This window comes from Dryobates pubescens, chromosome 7 (assembly GCF_014839835.1).
Source record: "Dryobates pubescens isolate bDryPub1 chromosome 7, bDryPub1.pri, whole genome shotgun sequence".
NCBI lineage: Eukaryota > Metazoa > Chordata > Aves > Piciformes > Picidae > Dryobates > Dryobates pubescens.
This window is the reverse complement of record NC_071618.1, coordinates 6,645,388-6,662,469: the sequence shown is the minus strand read 5'-3', so window position 1 is coordinate 6,662,469 and position 17,082 is coordinate 6,645,388. Positions and strand designations below refer to the sequence as shown.

At 43.2% G+C, this 17,082-nt stretch overlaps 1 protein-coding gene across 6 annotated transcripts in view; it reads right to left on the bottom strand.

The window, feature by feature from the left end:
- The window catches only part of RASA3 (RAS p21 protein activator 3), a 148,823-nt gene that overhangs the window by 44,232 nt on the left and 87,509 nt on the right, over positions 1-17,082 (bottom strand). The window lies entirely within an intron of this gene.

Genomic DNA, 17,082 nt, shown 5'->3' with positions numbered 1-17,082 from the left:
TAGAATAGAATAGAATAGAATAGAATAGAATAGAATAGAATAGAATAGAATAGAATAGAATAGAATAGAATAGAATAAGACCAGGTTGGAAGAGACCTTCGAGATCATCATGTCCAACCTATCATCCAACACCACCTAATCAACTAAACCACGCAACCAAGCATCCTGTCAAGCCTCGCCCTGAACACCCCCAGCAACGGCGACCCCACCATATGCAACATTTCTGTCACATATATACGCTTCTTAACACAAGGGTGTTAATGGTGATTTCTCTCAGACACAGCAGAGGAAAAGGAATTGACTGTTAGTGTTTGAGCAACAATTTCTTTCCCAAGTATTCAATGAAGAAATATTATAGCAAAACAGGAGAAAATATTCATACAGAGCTAAGCAACATCACACAGAAAGAAAATAAAAGGTAATAAGCACAACCTCTGCTTCCCCAATTGAAACCAAATATATTAAGGGTATTAGAGTAAAGCTACAGACAACACAAAAAACTGATTCATTAAATGACTAAACATGAGCCTGCAGTGTGCCCAGGCAGCTAAAAGGGCCAATGGCATCCTGGCCTGCATCAGGAACAGTGTAGCCAGCAGGAGCAGGGAGGTCATTCTGCCCCTGTACACTGCACTGGTTAGGCCTCACCTCGAGTACTGTGTCCAGTTCTGGGCCCCTCAGTTTAGGAAGGAGGTTGACTTGCTGGAGCGTGTCCAGAGAAGAGCAACAAAGTTGGTGAGGGGTTTGGAACATAAGCCCTACGAGGAGAGGCTGAGGGAGCTGGGGTTGCTTAGCCTGGAGAACAGGAGACTCAGGGGTGACCTTATTGCTCTCTACAACTACCTGAAGGGAGGCTGTAGACAGACGGATGTTGGTCTCTTCTCCCAGGCGGCCAGTACCAGAACAAGAGGACACAGTCTCAGGCTGCGCCAGGGGAGGTTCAGGCTAGATGTTAGGAAAAAGTTCTATACAGAGAGAGTGATTGCCCATTGGAATGGGCTGCCTGGGGAGGTGGTGGAGTCGCCATCACTGGAGGTTTTCAGGAGAAGACTTGATGGGGTGCTTGGTGCTGTGGGTTAGTTGTTTGGGTGGTGTTGGATTGGTTGATGGGTTGGACGCGGTGATCTTGAAGGTCTCTTCCAACCTGGTTTATTCTATGTATTCTATGTAAATATAAGAAATACTGCCAATATATACACATCCCTAAACCCACTAACACTTCAAATAAACTGCAAAGTTTTCTCCTGTCAGTAGACATCTAAACATTTCTTAATTTATTTAAAAATCACATGGACTTTTTTCTGCTATTAATATGGGAGCTGTCCTCCACGTTACAGCTCAAAACATCCAATTTGTTTCCTAACATCAACTCCAGAAAGACTTTTAAACCCACACATTTTCAGAGTACCATCTGTACTCTGTACTAAATAAAGAGAAGAGACTAAAAAGTGGGTGTCAGCCTTTCTGTTCTCACAGGACAAGGAGTTAATCCATTAGCAGTTAAGCCAGTTTATGAGTCAATTACAGAAGAGTTGCAATCTTCCTAAAAGGCATTTCAGAGAAGGTTTTAGTTAGGTTAATATAAAAAAAAAATGCTTAAATGGTCTTCTGTGACAGTGCCCTGAGGCCCTCAACAAAGACACAAGCTTGATGAAATTTTGAACTCACTGATTTAGTGACTATTACTGGCACTGACATCATCATTTCCTCCTGCGCTGGTCTCAGACTTGCAACCTCTGTTATTAACAGAGAGCAATAGATGAACAATGGGACAGTAAAGAAAAAGGGTAAGTAAGGAGAAGGAGTTATTATTTTGATGAGACACTGATTTTCAGAGGAGACAGAACACCCAAACACAAGTTGTGGCAAAGCAAAAAACATGTAAAATTATGAGAATAGTAATGCACACAAAAGGTCAAATTAGGAAAGGATAAATCTACTGAAGGACAGTAGTCTGTTGGTTCTTGTAGGGAAGAAATTTGAATTTGATGTAGTATGGCAGAAAATCCAGGAATGGGTCCAGATACAATACCAGCTACAGAAGTATTTGTGCTAAAGCATAGTGATGAGGCTTGCAAGAGGAGTGCAGCACAAAACAATTACAATATGCAGTAAATGGTTAGAAGCTAGTCAACAGCTTTAGCTGAGCTGACTGTGGCCTACGGCAATATTAAATGGAAGCAATGATATACTGTCTGTACAAACTGATAAGGAAGAAAGAAGACCAAAAGGCAGCATGGGAGTCAGACAGAAAAACTTCCATACAATAAAGCCAGCCAGTGACAAAAAATCTCCCATGTTGTTTTTCTTTGCTTGGAAATATAGGTTGGTTTATAAAAGAGACACAGTGTGCTGTACAGGATATTCAAGGTTTATGCACAGCAAACTGCAATGATTTCTGACTCTCTAATCTCAAGGCCTGCCCAAGTTTAACTTGCTCACAGGAAGATGCTGCTGGCACACAGCACAATCCCTCCTTTCAGGCAGTGCCTGCATTCATTGTATACATGGCATGAGCACATTGGACACAGAACTACTGGAGACAGTCCAACAGAGGGCCATGAGTGTGATTAGGGGACTGGAGCATCTCTTGTACTGGGAGAGGCTGAGAGACCTGTGGCTCTTCAGCTCAGAAAAAAGACTGAGAAGAGAATCTTCAGCTCAGAAAAGAGAAGACTGAGAGGAGAATCTTATACATGTATGTAAATATCTAAAGAGTGTCGGTCATGAAGATGTGGCTCGGCTCTTTTCAGTGGCAGACAGAAGGACATGGGGCAATGGGTACAGACTGGAACACTAGAGGTTTCATTTAAACTTAAGAAGAAACTTCTTTAATGTGAGGGTGACAAAGCACTGGAACAGGCTGCCCAGAGAGGTTGTGGAGTCTCCTCCTCAGGAGATTTTCAAAACCCATCTGGACATGGTCCTGTACAACCTGATCGAAGCACAACTGTGTTAACAGGGGGGTTGGACTAGATGATCTCCAAAGGTTCCTTCCATTCTATGACAAGCAAACAAAACAAGCTGCATGAGCACGTCCTGGCTTTTCCCCTCTGCCAGCCAGTGGAGCCACAAATATGTACAACTATGACATTGATTGATGACTGTATGACAAGACGGAAGACAAAATGAAGAAGCTAGCTTTACAAGGACTGAATTAGTCCCAAATACAGTGTGTGATACTTGGCAGGGCAAAAGTTACCAAGAAATCACTAAGAGGTCAGACAAAAAAACTTCTGAGCCTACTGGCAGGGATCTGATTATGAAGTAAGCAAAAAGGTAAGAGAGGAAGAGACTAACACTAGAAGCTTTAAAGAACTTATGACAGAGAAGGAAATAAGCCACCCCAGGGAAATGTGGGTGGGTATTCATCTATAATAAATGGAACATCAAAAGAAAAACAGCATGTTCTCAGCTTACCTAGGGGGTTCCTACCTAGCTGGTGAGTAAGGGTTTCCTCTGAAGTCTGAGCATAGCCAAGCCAAACAATTATCCCAGGCTGGACATCTATAGTAGTAAATTAACTACAAATTCAGACATGCTGGTGACGTGACCTGAACAGGTAAGACATCTGTAAAAACCAGGAGAGCATGAAATACACCAGACTAGAGGAAAGCATCTAAATCTTATGCCATAACACACTTGAACCACAGGGCATAATAACCCAGAACTCTTAGGCCAAGGGAATCCATCAGCTGAGAATGTGGATCAAATCTCAATAACTTTTAGGTGACAAGAAGTGCAGACAGCAAAGGAGGGCAAGTGAATGAGATGGTTTAACAAAGGCTGGATTTCCAGCCTTTGTTGGTGCCACAGCTAGCTGCTTCTCATTCCTACCCAGTCCAAGTATAATGATTTCTCTACTAAACTCCTCAGACTCTTTCATGTAGATTCTTGTAGTATGTATTTAACTATGCATTATACTAGCAAATACACCTTTCTAAACTAAAAACAAACCCAAAAAGAATAGATCAGTTAAAAACTAATTTATTTGTGCACCTAAGAAATAACCAAAGGCACTTTCAAACACTGCATAGAGGCTGCAACCTTCTGCACTGAGCATGCCTTGGCACACCCAAGGGAGGTGGAAACATTAATGCTTTAAAAACACAACTTGAAACAACTCTGAACAACTTTAGATTAAATTTATGTGAATAATCAGACAATCTGGGATCGTGATTAACAATACTTATTATCAAAGGGCAGAGATCTTCCTACATATGCGATATTTTCATTAAGGAATTCAAATTAAGCTGATTCATCACCACTACTTAAACCTGCTGGCAACTAAGTTGCCAACTGAGTTCCAAAGTAAGGCTGATGCATTGGATTCATTTTGGTAAGAGAATTGGGCTAAGGTTATACAAATACCTGGGGGTGCTGGTTGATGGTAGGCTGAACATGAGCCTGCAGTGTGCCCAGGCAGCCAGGAGGCCCCTATACACTGCACTGGTTAGGCCACACCTTAAGTACTGTGTCCAGTTCTGGGCCCCTCAGTTTAAGAAGGATGTTGACTTGCTGGAGCATGTCCAGAGAAGGGCAACAAGGTTGGTGAGGGGCTTGGAGCACAAGCCCTATGAGGAGAGATTGAGGGAGCTGGGGTTCCTTAGTCTGGAGAAGAGGAGACTCAGGGGTGACTTTATTGCTCTCTACAACTACCTGAAGGGGGGTTGTAGTGAGGCAGAGGTTGGTCTCTTCTCCCAGGCAACCAGTACCAGAACAAGAGGACACAGTCTCAGGCTGCATCAGGGGAGGTTTAGGCTGGAGGTTAGGAGGAAGTTTTACACAGAGAGAGTGATTGCCCACTGGAATGGGCTGCCTGAGGAGGTGGTGGGGTCGCAGTCGCTGGGGGTGTTCAGGGCGAGGCTTGACAGGATGCTTGGTTGTATGGTTTAGTTGATTGGGTGGTGTTGGATGATAGGTTGGACATGATGATCTCAAAGGTCTCTTCCAACCTGGTTTATTCTATTCTATTCTATTCTATTTCAAATTGTCACAGTTATGAAAATGCTCTGCAACCAGAATTCAAGAAATAGTATTAATAACTTTGATGCTTTCTAGATGTAAGTAACTAAATAGTTGTTAACATATTTCATTGTGATTACTGACAATGCATTAAACCATCAGGGGAGTAAAAAAACCATCCAAATAAAAATAAATCACAATGCATCAGGTGCTCAATGAAAATCAAGGCTTTATAGTCTTAAAAAATATCTTTTACTAAAGAAAAAAAAGTACAGAAATGTTCAATCCAAATCAGCATTCAGATTACTCACACAGATACACTGTGAAAGGCATGAAGCAGAATTCTGGAGTCTCCTTTAGTTATTTAAACAGCTAGAGAGGTATCAGACTTTGAAAGTTTCATTTACCTATTTTATTTTATTTTTTACAGTGACATCTCTGCAATACCCCAGCTGCAAAGCACAGGACTCCTAAGGCTCTCCACTATTTTGAGGCGTTGGGAAAAGACTCGCCTATAATGATCCTGCCTGATGCTTTCTCTTCTATAAACACACATAAGTGTGTGTCTTAAAGGTAGTGCTCCAGAAAAAATAACACTGAATGATGGCCTCTTTCCAACTAAGCAATACTCGGAAAGTGTCTGGAGAGGAAGGCATGGACTTTTAATGGAAGACAAAATGCCTTGTCCAATTGCATAGGATGAAGCACCAGGTGAGATTTCCTGCACAATGAGAGCACATCAGAATGGCAAACCTGATACCCTGCCGGGAACAAAGCATTACACACATTGCAAACAGTTCCTGCTGGCACACTGCCCTGTTTTACTTTCTAGCCTGAAAGGTCAGTCATGTCCTAGACTTAGCTAAATCCCATGATTTCCAAAGAAGGCTCTGCTTCACCAAGTGGTGGCTATACTGGTTTTTTTGTACAGCATTAAGGTCCCTGGTGTTAACAAAACAGTGCAAAGTGAGCACTCTTTAAAAACTTTTTTAATGTCTTGTAATTTTAGATGTTCTTAAGGGAAAACAAGATGCAAATTAGAACATGGTCAGGTAGGCATTCTGGAATAACTAGCTGTAATTACGAGCCCACATCCAGTTGTTGCATAAACAGATCATACTTGCATTAAGTTTTTCCTTGTATTTTGGGACTAAAAGGAATCACTGGCATCACATAGTCTGGCCTCTTCTAAAGACAGCGATGAAAGATCTCACTTAGTCAAGTTACGCAACAAGTCCATAATGTTTACTGCATACTCAGAGCACCTTATCAAAAGAAATCAACACTTAAAGGACTCACAAAGACTATGATATTCTTACTGTTCTACAGGAAACTGTTCACTGATTATCATGACTCAAAAGAAAGAAAAAAAAAAAAGAGGACAAAAAAGTCTTTTGCTACTATCTGCTAGATTATCTTCCCATTAAATTCAGCTTCCAACCACTGGGTATCACTGTGGTAAGAATAAGCAACCACACTGTCAGAAGGATGCTCCTCTGTGTATCCTACATACTATGGTTTCATCACTTTGAAGTTATTCCTGTATAACTCAAAAGCTCACACACTGAGAGGTATTTACCAGGTCTTCAGTTCTTCTTTTAGCTCTTCTACAAACCCCTCTGAGTTTACCAGCATACTGGTAAACTCAGAGACCAGCCTGGTCTCCTAAACATATATGCTTACTGGAAAATGCTTTGTCTACATTTGGCCATCAGTCTCCCACTGATAATTTTTTCAGAACCATAGAACTGTCAAGGTTGAAAGAGACCCTCAAGATCATCAAGTAGAGCTGCTCACCTAGAGCTTGCAATCCCACCACCAGTGCCAAGCCACTACCACTAAACCATGTCCAAACCACCACATCTACATGTCTTTTAAATACCTCCAGGAATGGTGACTTCACTTCCCTGGGCAGCCTGTTCCAATGTTTGATAACCCTTTCTGTGAAGAAATATTACTTAATATCCACCCTGAACCTCCCCCTCTTGGCACAACTTGAGGCCATTTCCTCTTGTCCTGACATTTGTTGCATGTGAGAAGAGACTGACTCCCATCTCCCCACAACCTCCTTCAGGATAGCTGTAGAGGGCAATGAGGTCTTCCCTCAGCCTGAAGTCTTACGAAGACTAAACAACCTAAGTTCCCTCATCCATTCCTCAGAAGACTTGTTCTCCACACCTTTCACCAGATTTTTTGCTCTTCTTTGGACAAGCTCCAGTACCTCAATGTCTTTCTTCTAGAGAGGGGCCCAAAACTGAACACACTACTTGAGGTTTGGCCTCACTGGTGCTGAGTAGACAGGGGATAATCACATCCCTAGACCCGACAGCCACACTATTCCTGATACAAGACAGGATTCTGTTGGCCTCCTTGGCCACCTGAGCACAACTGCTTGCTCATGTTCAGACAGCTCTCAGTCAACACCCCCAGGTCCTTCTCTGCCGGGCAGCTCCCCAGCCACTCTTCCCCAAAGGCTTTTGAATTGTTTGGTGATTTCCATAAAACCTGCAAGAGTGGTAGTGATTCCAAAAGACACTCCAGTTCTATGAATTTTAAATTCAATGGCTGTGTGGAGAGACAAGGGCACCCCCAAATGTAGCCTTTGACTCAACAGCACGTAGTGAGAGTCAGCCATTGCACTGTGCCACCTTTTACCAACATATTTAGATAAGCAGTGCAGGAAACTGGACAATAAGTCAGTGACTGTCAAACAACAAAAAGACTAACAACATGTTCAGTCAATACATCTGCAGCTGCATAAAGTCTAGCTGGATTCTTGCTTCTGTTTGAAGCTGGTATGAAGTTATTACAAAACCATCAGCTTGGAAGCAAGTCAACTGTAAAATGAGTTACAATTAACTGCAGACACTACTGCCTCCAAAGCACATCCTTCTTGCCAATTTCTGTGCTTGTCAGAATGGTATCTTGTATTTTCTTTCAAAATATTTCCCTTCTCTCTTTTTATTTGAGAGAACAAAATGATTAAAAGAAGGAACTAGCAAATTACTCTGTACAGTTGGAAAGAAAAAGAGTGGGACAGTGAAAATGACTGATCTCAAAGTACTATTAAAAATGTATAATAAAAGACTTCTAATCTTTCCCACTCACAAGTGCTTTGTATATTACAAACACGTAACTAGCAACACCAATGAAATATTTCACAATCAGCTCTTACTAAGAACACAGAAAATGCCATCCAAGTAAAAGGTTTACACCAAGAAGCAGGGCAGAACACTGTAGATGTGAGGTGATTTTAGCACTCCTCTATTCCTATCCTACCTTGATATGCCAAATTCCCCATTGTGCTACCTAAATATCACCTTGGCAAACGTTGCTTTTGGAGTAACAGAAAAAGAACTTGCAGAGAAGAGAGTGGTTTTTAAGTTGTGTCCCATCATATTGCTCCTTCAGAAGCTTCTTCAGCATTGGTTTTGGCTAGTGCCTGCCACAGAAACAGTATGAATTCCAACAGTCATTCAGAATGAAACAGCATATAAATGTACCTTTGTTATGCTAAACACCATGTACTTCAAAGAGCCTTTTCATACAGGTCCCATGGCAAGACAGCCAACCAATTATTCCAAAGGCCCTACCTCAAACATAATTGAAGTGCCCCAGCCAAACACCATTAAAGGACATCAGTGATGTAAAATCTTCAGATGTTGGGGGTGCTGTCAGCATATCAAGGTGATCACAATTCAGAGTCATAAAACTGTCTTGGTTGGAAAAGACCTCTGAGGATCACAGAGTCCAACAGTCAACAAAACACCACCACGGCCATTAAAACATGTCACTGTCTACATGGTTTTTGAACACCTACAGGGATAGTGACTCCATCAGTTCCCTGGGCAGTCTCTGCCAATGCCTGACCTATTTTTCAGTGAAGAAATTTTTCCTAATATCCAATCTAAACCTCCTTAGCTACAACTTGAGGTAATTTCCCATTGTCCTGTCACTTGATATTAGGAATAAGAGACCAACTGCCACCTCACCACAACCTTATTTCAAGTAGTTGTAGAGAGCAATTAGGTCTTCCCTCAGTCTTCTCTTCTCCAGACTAAACAATCCCAGTTCCCTCAGCTGCTCCTCATAAGACTTGGCTCTCCAGGCCCTTCACCAGCTCATACTCCAGCACCTCTATGTCCTTCTTCTAGTGAGGGGCCCAAAGCCAAACACAGTATTTGAGAAGCAGCCTCACCAGTGCAGAGTATAGGAGCATGCTCACTTCCCTACTCTTGCTGGCTACACTATTCCTGATACAGGTCAGGATGCTCTTGGACTTCTTGGCCACCTGAGCATACTGCTGGCTCTTGTTCAGCTGGCTCTCAACCTGCACCAACAGGTCCTTTTCTCTACTGGGCAGCTTTCCAGCCACTCTGCCCCAAGCCTGTTGCATTGCATGGAATTCTTGTTACCCAAGTGCAGGACCAAACACTTGGCCTTTTTCAGTCTCATACAACTGACCTCAGCCCATTCACCCAGCCTGTTCAGATCCCTTTGCAAAGCCTTTCTGCCTTTAAGCAGATCAACACTCCCACCTAATTTGGTGCCATCTGCAAACTTACTGAGGGTGCACTCAATCTCCTTATCCAGATCATTGATAAAGATGTGAAACAAGACTGGCCCCAAAATTGAGCCCTGGGGAACACCGCTTGTGACTGGCCACCCACTGGATTTAACCCCATTCACCACCACTCTTTGGGCCTGGCCATCCAGCCAGTTTTTAACCCAGTGAAATATCCACCCATCCAAGCCATGAGCAGCCAGCTTCTCCAGGAGGATGATGTGGGAGACAGTGCCAAAGGTTTACTGATGTCCAGATAAACATCCACAGCCTTTCCTCATTCATGAAGCAGGTCACCTTCCTGTGAAAGGAGATCAGATTCGTCAAGCAGGACCTTGCCCTTCACGAACCTATGCTGACTGGGCCTGATCATCTGGTTGTTCTGCATGTGCTGCATAATGGCACTCAAGATGATTTATCTGCTCCATGACCTTCCCTGGCACCAAGATGAGACTGACAGTCTGTAGTTTCCTGGGTCTTCCTTCCGGCCCTTCTTGTAGATGGGTGTCACATTTGCCAATCTCCAGTCAGGTGGGACCTCCCCAGTTAGCCAGGACTGTTGGTGAATGATGGAAAGTGGCTTGGTGAGCACTTCTGCCAGGTCTCTCAGTACCCTTGAGCACATGCCATCCAGCTCCATAGACTTGTGTATGCCTAAGTGGTGAAGGTGGTCACTTTTTGGACGACGGAGGTTATTGGAATCAATACAGCTGACCAATATGATCGGGTATTGATCCTTTATTGTTCCAGTATTGCAGGCCTATGGTGCAGGCCTATGGTGAGAGTATAGCACAGCAAAGTAAAGCATGGAAGGAGAAGGGATCAATACCCGACCATATTGGTCAGCTGTATTGATTCCAATAACCTCCATCGTCCGAAATCTGGTGCCCCACGTTGGGTGCCAGATTTAGCGACGAAGATTGGAGGAATCAATATGGCTGACCAATATGATTGGGTATTGATCCTTTATAGTTCCAGTATTGCAGGCCTATGGCGCAGGCCTAAGATGAGAGTACAGCACAGTAAAGCATGGAAGGAGAAGAGATAGGACAGGCAGAAGTGCGTAGCAAGGGAACTTCTACAGCTTATATAAACTCGGAGTGCCTTGTTGGCATGACCTCATTGGTTCCCTATGAGTGACCACACATCACACTATTGTAGATTATTGGTCCAACTACTGCTGACACGCGAGGTTTGGTGATGCAGGTGCATGTCCTGTTGTCCCAAGATAACTTGCTGTGTTTATAGCTACCAGTGCCTTGTTTCAGTTACAGTGCTGCAAGACAGCACTGTTTTGGTACACTGGTAGCTGGCTCTGCACTTATGCTGAGCATGGCCTACCACCATGTCAGTCTCTAGGCCTGCACTGCCAGAGTTCTCACACTGCTCGTCGCTGGCATTGCCACAGTCACTAACCGTTTCTTCTTGGATTATGGGGGCTTCATTCTGTTTCCCATCCCTACCTTCCAGCTCAAAGTGAACAAGTGGTCTTACTACTAAAGACTGAAGCAAAGTATTGAGTATTTCAGCCTTCTCCTCATCCTTTACCACTATGTTCCCTCCTGCATCCAACAAAGGACAGAGATTCTCCTTACTCCTCCTTTTATTGCTAATTTATGTGTAGAAGGATTTCCTGTTCTCTTTAACATCTGAAGCCAAATTAATTACCAGTTGTGCTTTGGTCCTAATTTTCTCCCTGTGTAGCCTCATATCAACTTTATAGTTCTCCCAAGTGGCCTGCCCTTTATTCCAATGACCAGAGACTCCCCTATTCTCCTTAATTTTCAACCAAATCTCTATTCAGTCTGGCTAGCCTTCTTGCTCACCATGGGGACAGCCTGTGCCTTTAAGAGTTGCCTTCTTGGCCCTTCAGGACTGCTCCCCAAGGGACTCTGTCCACCAGTCCCTGAAACAGGCCAAAGTCTGCCCACCAGAAGTTCAAGGTGCCAGTTCTGCTGACCCCACTCTTCTCTAACAACTGACAGCTCTATCATTTCATGATCACTGTGCCCAAGACAGACCCCAGCTATTACATCACCAACAAGTCCTCTGTTCACAAGCATCAAGTCCACCAGGATGCCTTCCCTAGTTGGCTCCATCACAAGCTGTGTCAGGAAGTTATCCTCCACACACTTTAGGAACCTCCTGGACTGCTCCCTCTCTGCTGCATCGTATTTCCAGCAGGCATCAGGGATGTTGAAATCCCCAACAAGAACAAGGGCTAGTGATCTTCAGGTTTCTATCCTCACCATCATTAACCTCAATACAATCAAAGCACAGACACACTGGGCCATACCACCACCTCTCGTTCCTCATCTTTCCCCTTGCGAAGAGGGCTATCCATACATCTTTTACACATACAGGTAGTACAGGAATGCTCTCTAATGCCCCAAACCACCTTAACACAGTGACTTGGAGCACATTTCAAAATTAAAAATAATTCATCAAAAGGATTTCTGTTTGAATAATTTGTCTCCATTTATAATCCCATATTTACTTCATGTAAAAGAGGAAATACCCTCATGTTATTTAAACAGTGGCACTTACTGTTAAAGCAGACTGATTTAGAAGAGTTACATTCCAGTCCTGAATTCCAAATTCAGGTTTATACATATTCCAGAGACTCATGCGATGTCAATTCAGTTTCAACATGGTAAGCACTTCAAAACATGTTCTGCTGGAGGCTGACAACTTCCAAAGGGTATAATCAAAGAAGCTGCTCTTAATTAGTGTTAGAGATAAGATGGTACCTGTTTATTAATTGAGCAAACAGACTTTCATGAACAGGGAAGAAATGTTGAATACAAAACGAATGAAGAGTGAAACTGATATTTCATTTGGTGGGAAACCTGACAGCAGGAAGAAACAGTATTTATATATATTGGGAGGTTTGATGGAGACTGAACAATTTAAACCTGATTTAGGCTACAAAGCAGGACAAGTTTTGGTGGGGATAGAGAAGGAAGGAAGAAAGAACCACTTAAATGGCAGGCAGTGCAATCTCAAAGCTACCTGAACTAGGAGTTTAAAAAAACCCACCAACATATGTTTTCTGCTAAAGCCTTGGACAGAGATACACCCCTGCTTTCTCACTTTCCCACCCTACTCCCCAAAACCCACAGCATTGCAGCACTACATGATAAAAATACGAGATACTATGTGAGTTAATCTTTGAGCAATTTCTCCCCACCAGTTGTGAAACACATACAAGATTAAAAGCATGACCAAAATGCAATCCTGCAGGAAAAGGCACAGCTTGTTGCAGAGTATGCTCCCCAGAGAGAAGATCATGACACATTTTAATAGATGCATGAGTTTATTGAAAACAAAGCCTTGAAGCCTCTTTATGCTCTCATTAATGTTCCCTACCAGAAGCAACCACAAGTTGAAAGTTTTCAGACTACTGCGAGGTGACATGATTGATGCATACATTAAACTGGCCTGGTTGCAGTTTATTTATTTTCTTGCTTAACTGATGCAGTTCATATTTCAAGCAGGAAAATAAGCTTCACTTGACCCTGAAGTGAGTTAAATGACGTCTCTGCAATGGAGTAGAAACTTCTTGATCATAAACATATGTTCTCAGCCTGTAAGTAGCAAACTCAAGAGACAGAGTGGCTCAGGGATGTATTTTGAATGTAGTCAGAGGGCTGAAAGCTATAGTATCACAGGAAGAGCACCTATTGTCAGCTCTACCCTCAGGCTACTTCCAGACTCAGTAAGAGGTGCAGCCTTGCATCGACCAACATACCATAAAGAGCTTGAGACTGAGCACTGCTGCCTCGCACAGTAACAAAATACCATCAGCAGCACACTGCCTTTATAAGGGAGCACCTCCTGGTTCCTCTTGAATGCACCATGTCTAAATCAGAAAAGGAAACCAGCATGGCAGGTCATGCATGTCTCATGAGGAACAAACCTTCCCCTACAACACTGACAAGTAACTAGAGTCCACCCAAGGCTACCATCCTCTATGAAAGAAAAATAGACTACACTGAGATTAAAGAAACTGCATCAAGCTAACGGGCCCCATGTATTAACTGCATTAAAATTGAACTTAGTAAAAAAACAACCAAACAACAACAATACCCACAAAAAACCCCATCACAACACAGCACAGAAAAGCATTATCTAAAACTCTGCTAGCTATCCTTCTGGCACTCCCGCTTTTTATTCTTACCAGCATCAGAGACGAAGCCATGATAAAAAGCCAACAAAATTTGGTCTTTGGCGTCATAGTTACAACACAGTCATGCTGTGATGGGTTGAGGCAGACCCCCTCCCCACCACGGGCAAAAATGAAACTCAAACAAATGGATTGCAAAAGTGGTGGAAAGTTTAAATGGAAAGTGGTGAATGTTTACAGAGAGCCAGAAGCAGTGACAAAAGAGATCCCAAAATAGACCCAGAAATATCCCATCCCCACCTGAGGGTACACCCATAACCCCCAGGGCTCTTTCTTCCCCCCCTCCGCTGCTAGGCTAGTCTCAGCTGGCCTGATCTGAGACTGCCCAGCCCTCCGGCCTTGGGCCTAACCAGGCCCAAAAGGCCAGGATACATCTCCCCCTAAGTTACCAGGTGGGGTCGAGGGAAGAAAAGAGGAAGTGCTAGGACCCCCACTGAGATCTTATAGGGGAGCAGGGTATTATGGGATGAAATACCTAGCTTCCTGTGTCCACCCACTGGGCTGGACTCCTTCAGGACACAGGAAGCATCCCTCATACGAACACAGCAGAGGGCACCCAGCCCAAACTGCTACACATGCATTTCCAAGTTCTCTTTAATCATACCCTTCACACAGTTCCATTACCTGTTCCTGGGATCTGATGAAGATAGTTATCCACAGGAAAGTAAACTAGCTCCAGTGTAGACAGGAAAAGCAGGAAACAAGCTAGTTAGTAAAAGAAAATTCTCAGCTGGATCAAAGATGATGCCTGTATGTTTTTATATAAAAGCATTTAAATAGATTCTGTGATTGAAGGACTAGCTGCACTCCTGTATTTTGTCAAGGTGACTCCAAATGCAATCATAGGTGACAACAGCAAACCTTCACCAGACCAGACGGAATCATGTTTCCTTCTTACTCGTAGATTAGGATGCAGGTTGCTGATCCACAAGCAGGAATGGCCATTATCTCAGCCCCTCCAAGTAGACTTGATATATGTGGCTTTGTCCTTCAGGAGCTGTGACCAGCAGAACAGAGGCTAACCCTCTTAACATTTTCAAAATGGAGCATCATTTACCTTAACCTTAGAAACATCACATTGTATAAGAGAATTTTAAACTGTTATATAAATTTAGACTGATTTAGGGCAATGGTGCTGTGAACAAGGTGCTGCCCCTGCCACTTCCCATCAAAGCTCATGGACACAAAATTCAAATACTATCATGTGAGCAATCTCAAAGAAAGGCCAGATGCTGTGCACTGCATGCTCTGTGCTCTATATTCACAGGGCAGAAAAGGATGGGAAACCATCAGAGTCGCAGTATTCCAACCTTCCTGGAGAGACCTTCTGCCTTAACCACACCTGGCAAATGACACCTTCTTTATTACCTTTCTCTTCCTCAGAAGGCCTTTTCAAAAATGGCTCTTAAGAACATTCTAAAGGCCTTACATCTACAAGGGCCCTTAAATGCCCACAGCTGAGTCACCATTCTCTTAATAACTCCTGAAGTGTTTATCTTAGGGATGTCATATCAACTTATTGTTTCCTTTGCTGCTTGCTCTTGCAAATAGCCCATTTAACTTCGTTCCACATGGTCAGAATACATGTTGCTAATCTCTCAAAAGAGCTGCACAGCATTTAATTAATAAATTAATGTAGAGCAGCCAGGTCCTCCACATCAGAGCTAGAAATGCTTTCTTTATCAAGTAAGAGCACCAAAGCTGGGGAGCGGTTTGGAACACAAGCCCTATGAGGAGAAGCTGAGGGAGCTGGGGTTGCTTGGCCTGGAGAAGAGGAGGCTCAGGGGAGACCTTATTTCTGCCTACAACTACCTGAAGGGAGGTGGTAGCCAGGTGGGGGTTGGTCTCTTCTCTCAGGCAACCAGCACCAGAACAAGAGGACACAGTCTCAAGCTGCACCAGGGGAGGTTTAGGCTGGATATTAGGAAGAAGTTCTTCACAGAAAGAGTGATTGGCCATTGGAATGTGCTGCCCAGGGAGGTGGTAGAGTCACCATCACTGGAGGTGTTTAGGAAGAGACTGGATGGGGTGCTTGGTGCCATGGTTTAGTTGATTAGATGGTGTTGGGTGATAGGTTGGACTTGATGATCTCAAAGGTCTTTTCCAACCTGGTTAATTCTATTCTATTCTAAAATTTCCACATTAACAATGTATTTGTAGATTCACAAATCTCTTACTGGAAAACTGTGTTACTACATATAGAATTGGCTACTAAATCACATATGTTGTTGTTTAGCTATATAGATTTACTGGGGGGAAGGAGAGGAGGAATAAGAGAAGGGGAAAGATGGGGGGAGCTCTCCAAGCAGATGTTTCCAAGCTTTATTAAACCTAAGAGACAAGACATAAGACAACACTTAAAGGAGCAGCTGGGGACACTGAATAAATACAGACATTTAAATATGAATAATTACATACACATGCTGGAATTCTCAAAGGAAGATTAGGGATCCAGGCTTCCAGCTCCTGCTGACTTTCAAGAGGAGTTCAGTGGCCTGTTCCTTCAGGCATGCTAGAAGTCAGATGTCATCTTACTAAATACAGAACACTGCTTCTAAATGTTGCCTCTGGTAGCTTAACCTCAGTGAAGCCTACAGATTTCTACAAAGATCTCTGCAGGAGTCCTGCTCTTTAGTTAATAAACATGAATACACATATCTGCTGATCCCAACTTACGTTGCTCTGTGAGTTAACAGGAAGTTGCCTGGACCAGCCCGTAGGCCTTAAAGCCACTGGGGAACCACCTTTCTGCGCTAAACACAAACGCACTACATGGAATCTACTCTAAATGATGGCAGGGAAAGGTTTACAAAAGGTATAGAGATCCCTTCTGAATACTTCTGTTGTGAATCAGGAATTATCTGCATATGGCACGTGGTAACTCAGGGGTGAAAAAGGGAGAAGCACGTGCCATTGTTTTTCAGATGTATTCATGGAATATGGGCACAACCTCTGTTCATGACTTGGTTCCAACACTCCAACCTGGCATGGCTGAAGAAAAGAGAATCCTTCCCTGGTCCATGCTGCTAATTTTCTTTTCTCTGTATTACAGGAAAAGAATAGTGCAGTTTCTAGGATGCACAGTATTAAGGCCTGATTCACCTTCAAAAATTTGAGGAGAAAAAAATCAAACTGAAACACGTCATTGCTCAAGCAGCTGCCAGGAGCCATGTGTCAGCACAAAGGGATGGGTATGAACATAAGCAGCAGTAAGCATGGGAAAGTCTTGATCACTTCTTTCCATGGCCTTAGAAACTTAAAATATTCATAAAGTTATGGAAGGATTTCTGGCAGGTGACAAACCACTCGACAAACAAGAGATGGCCTTCACTTTACAGCCTTTGGAAGGTGAAGCCAGATGTTGGTA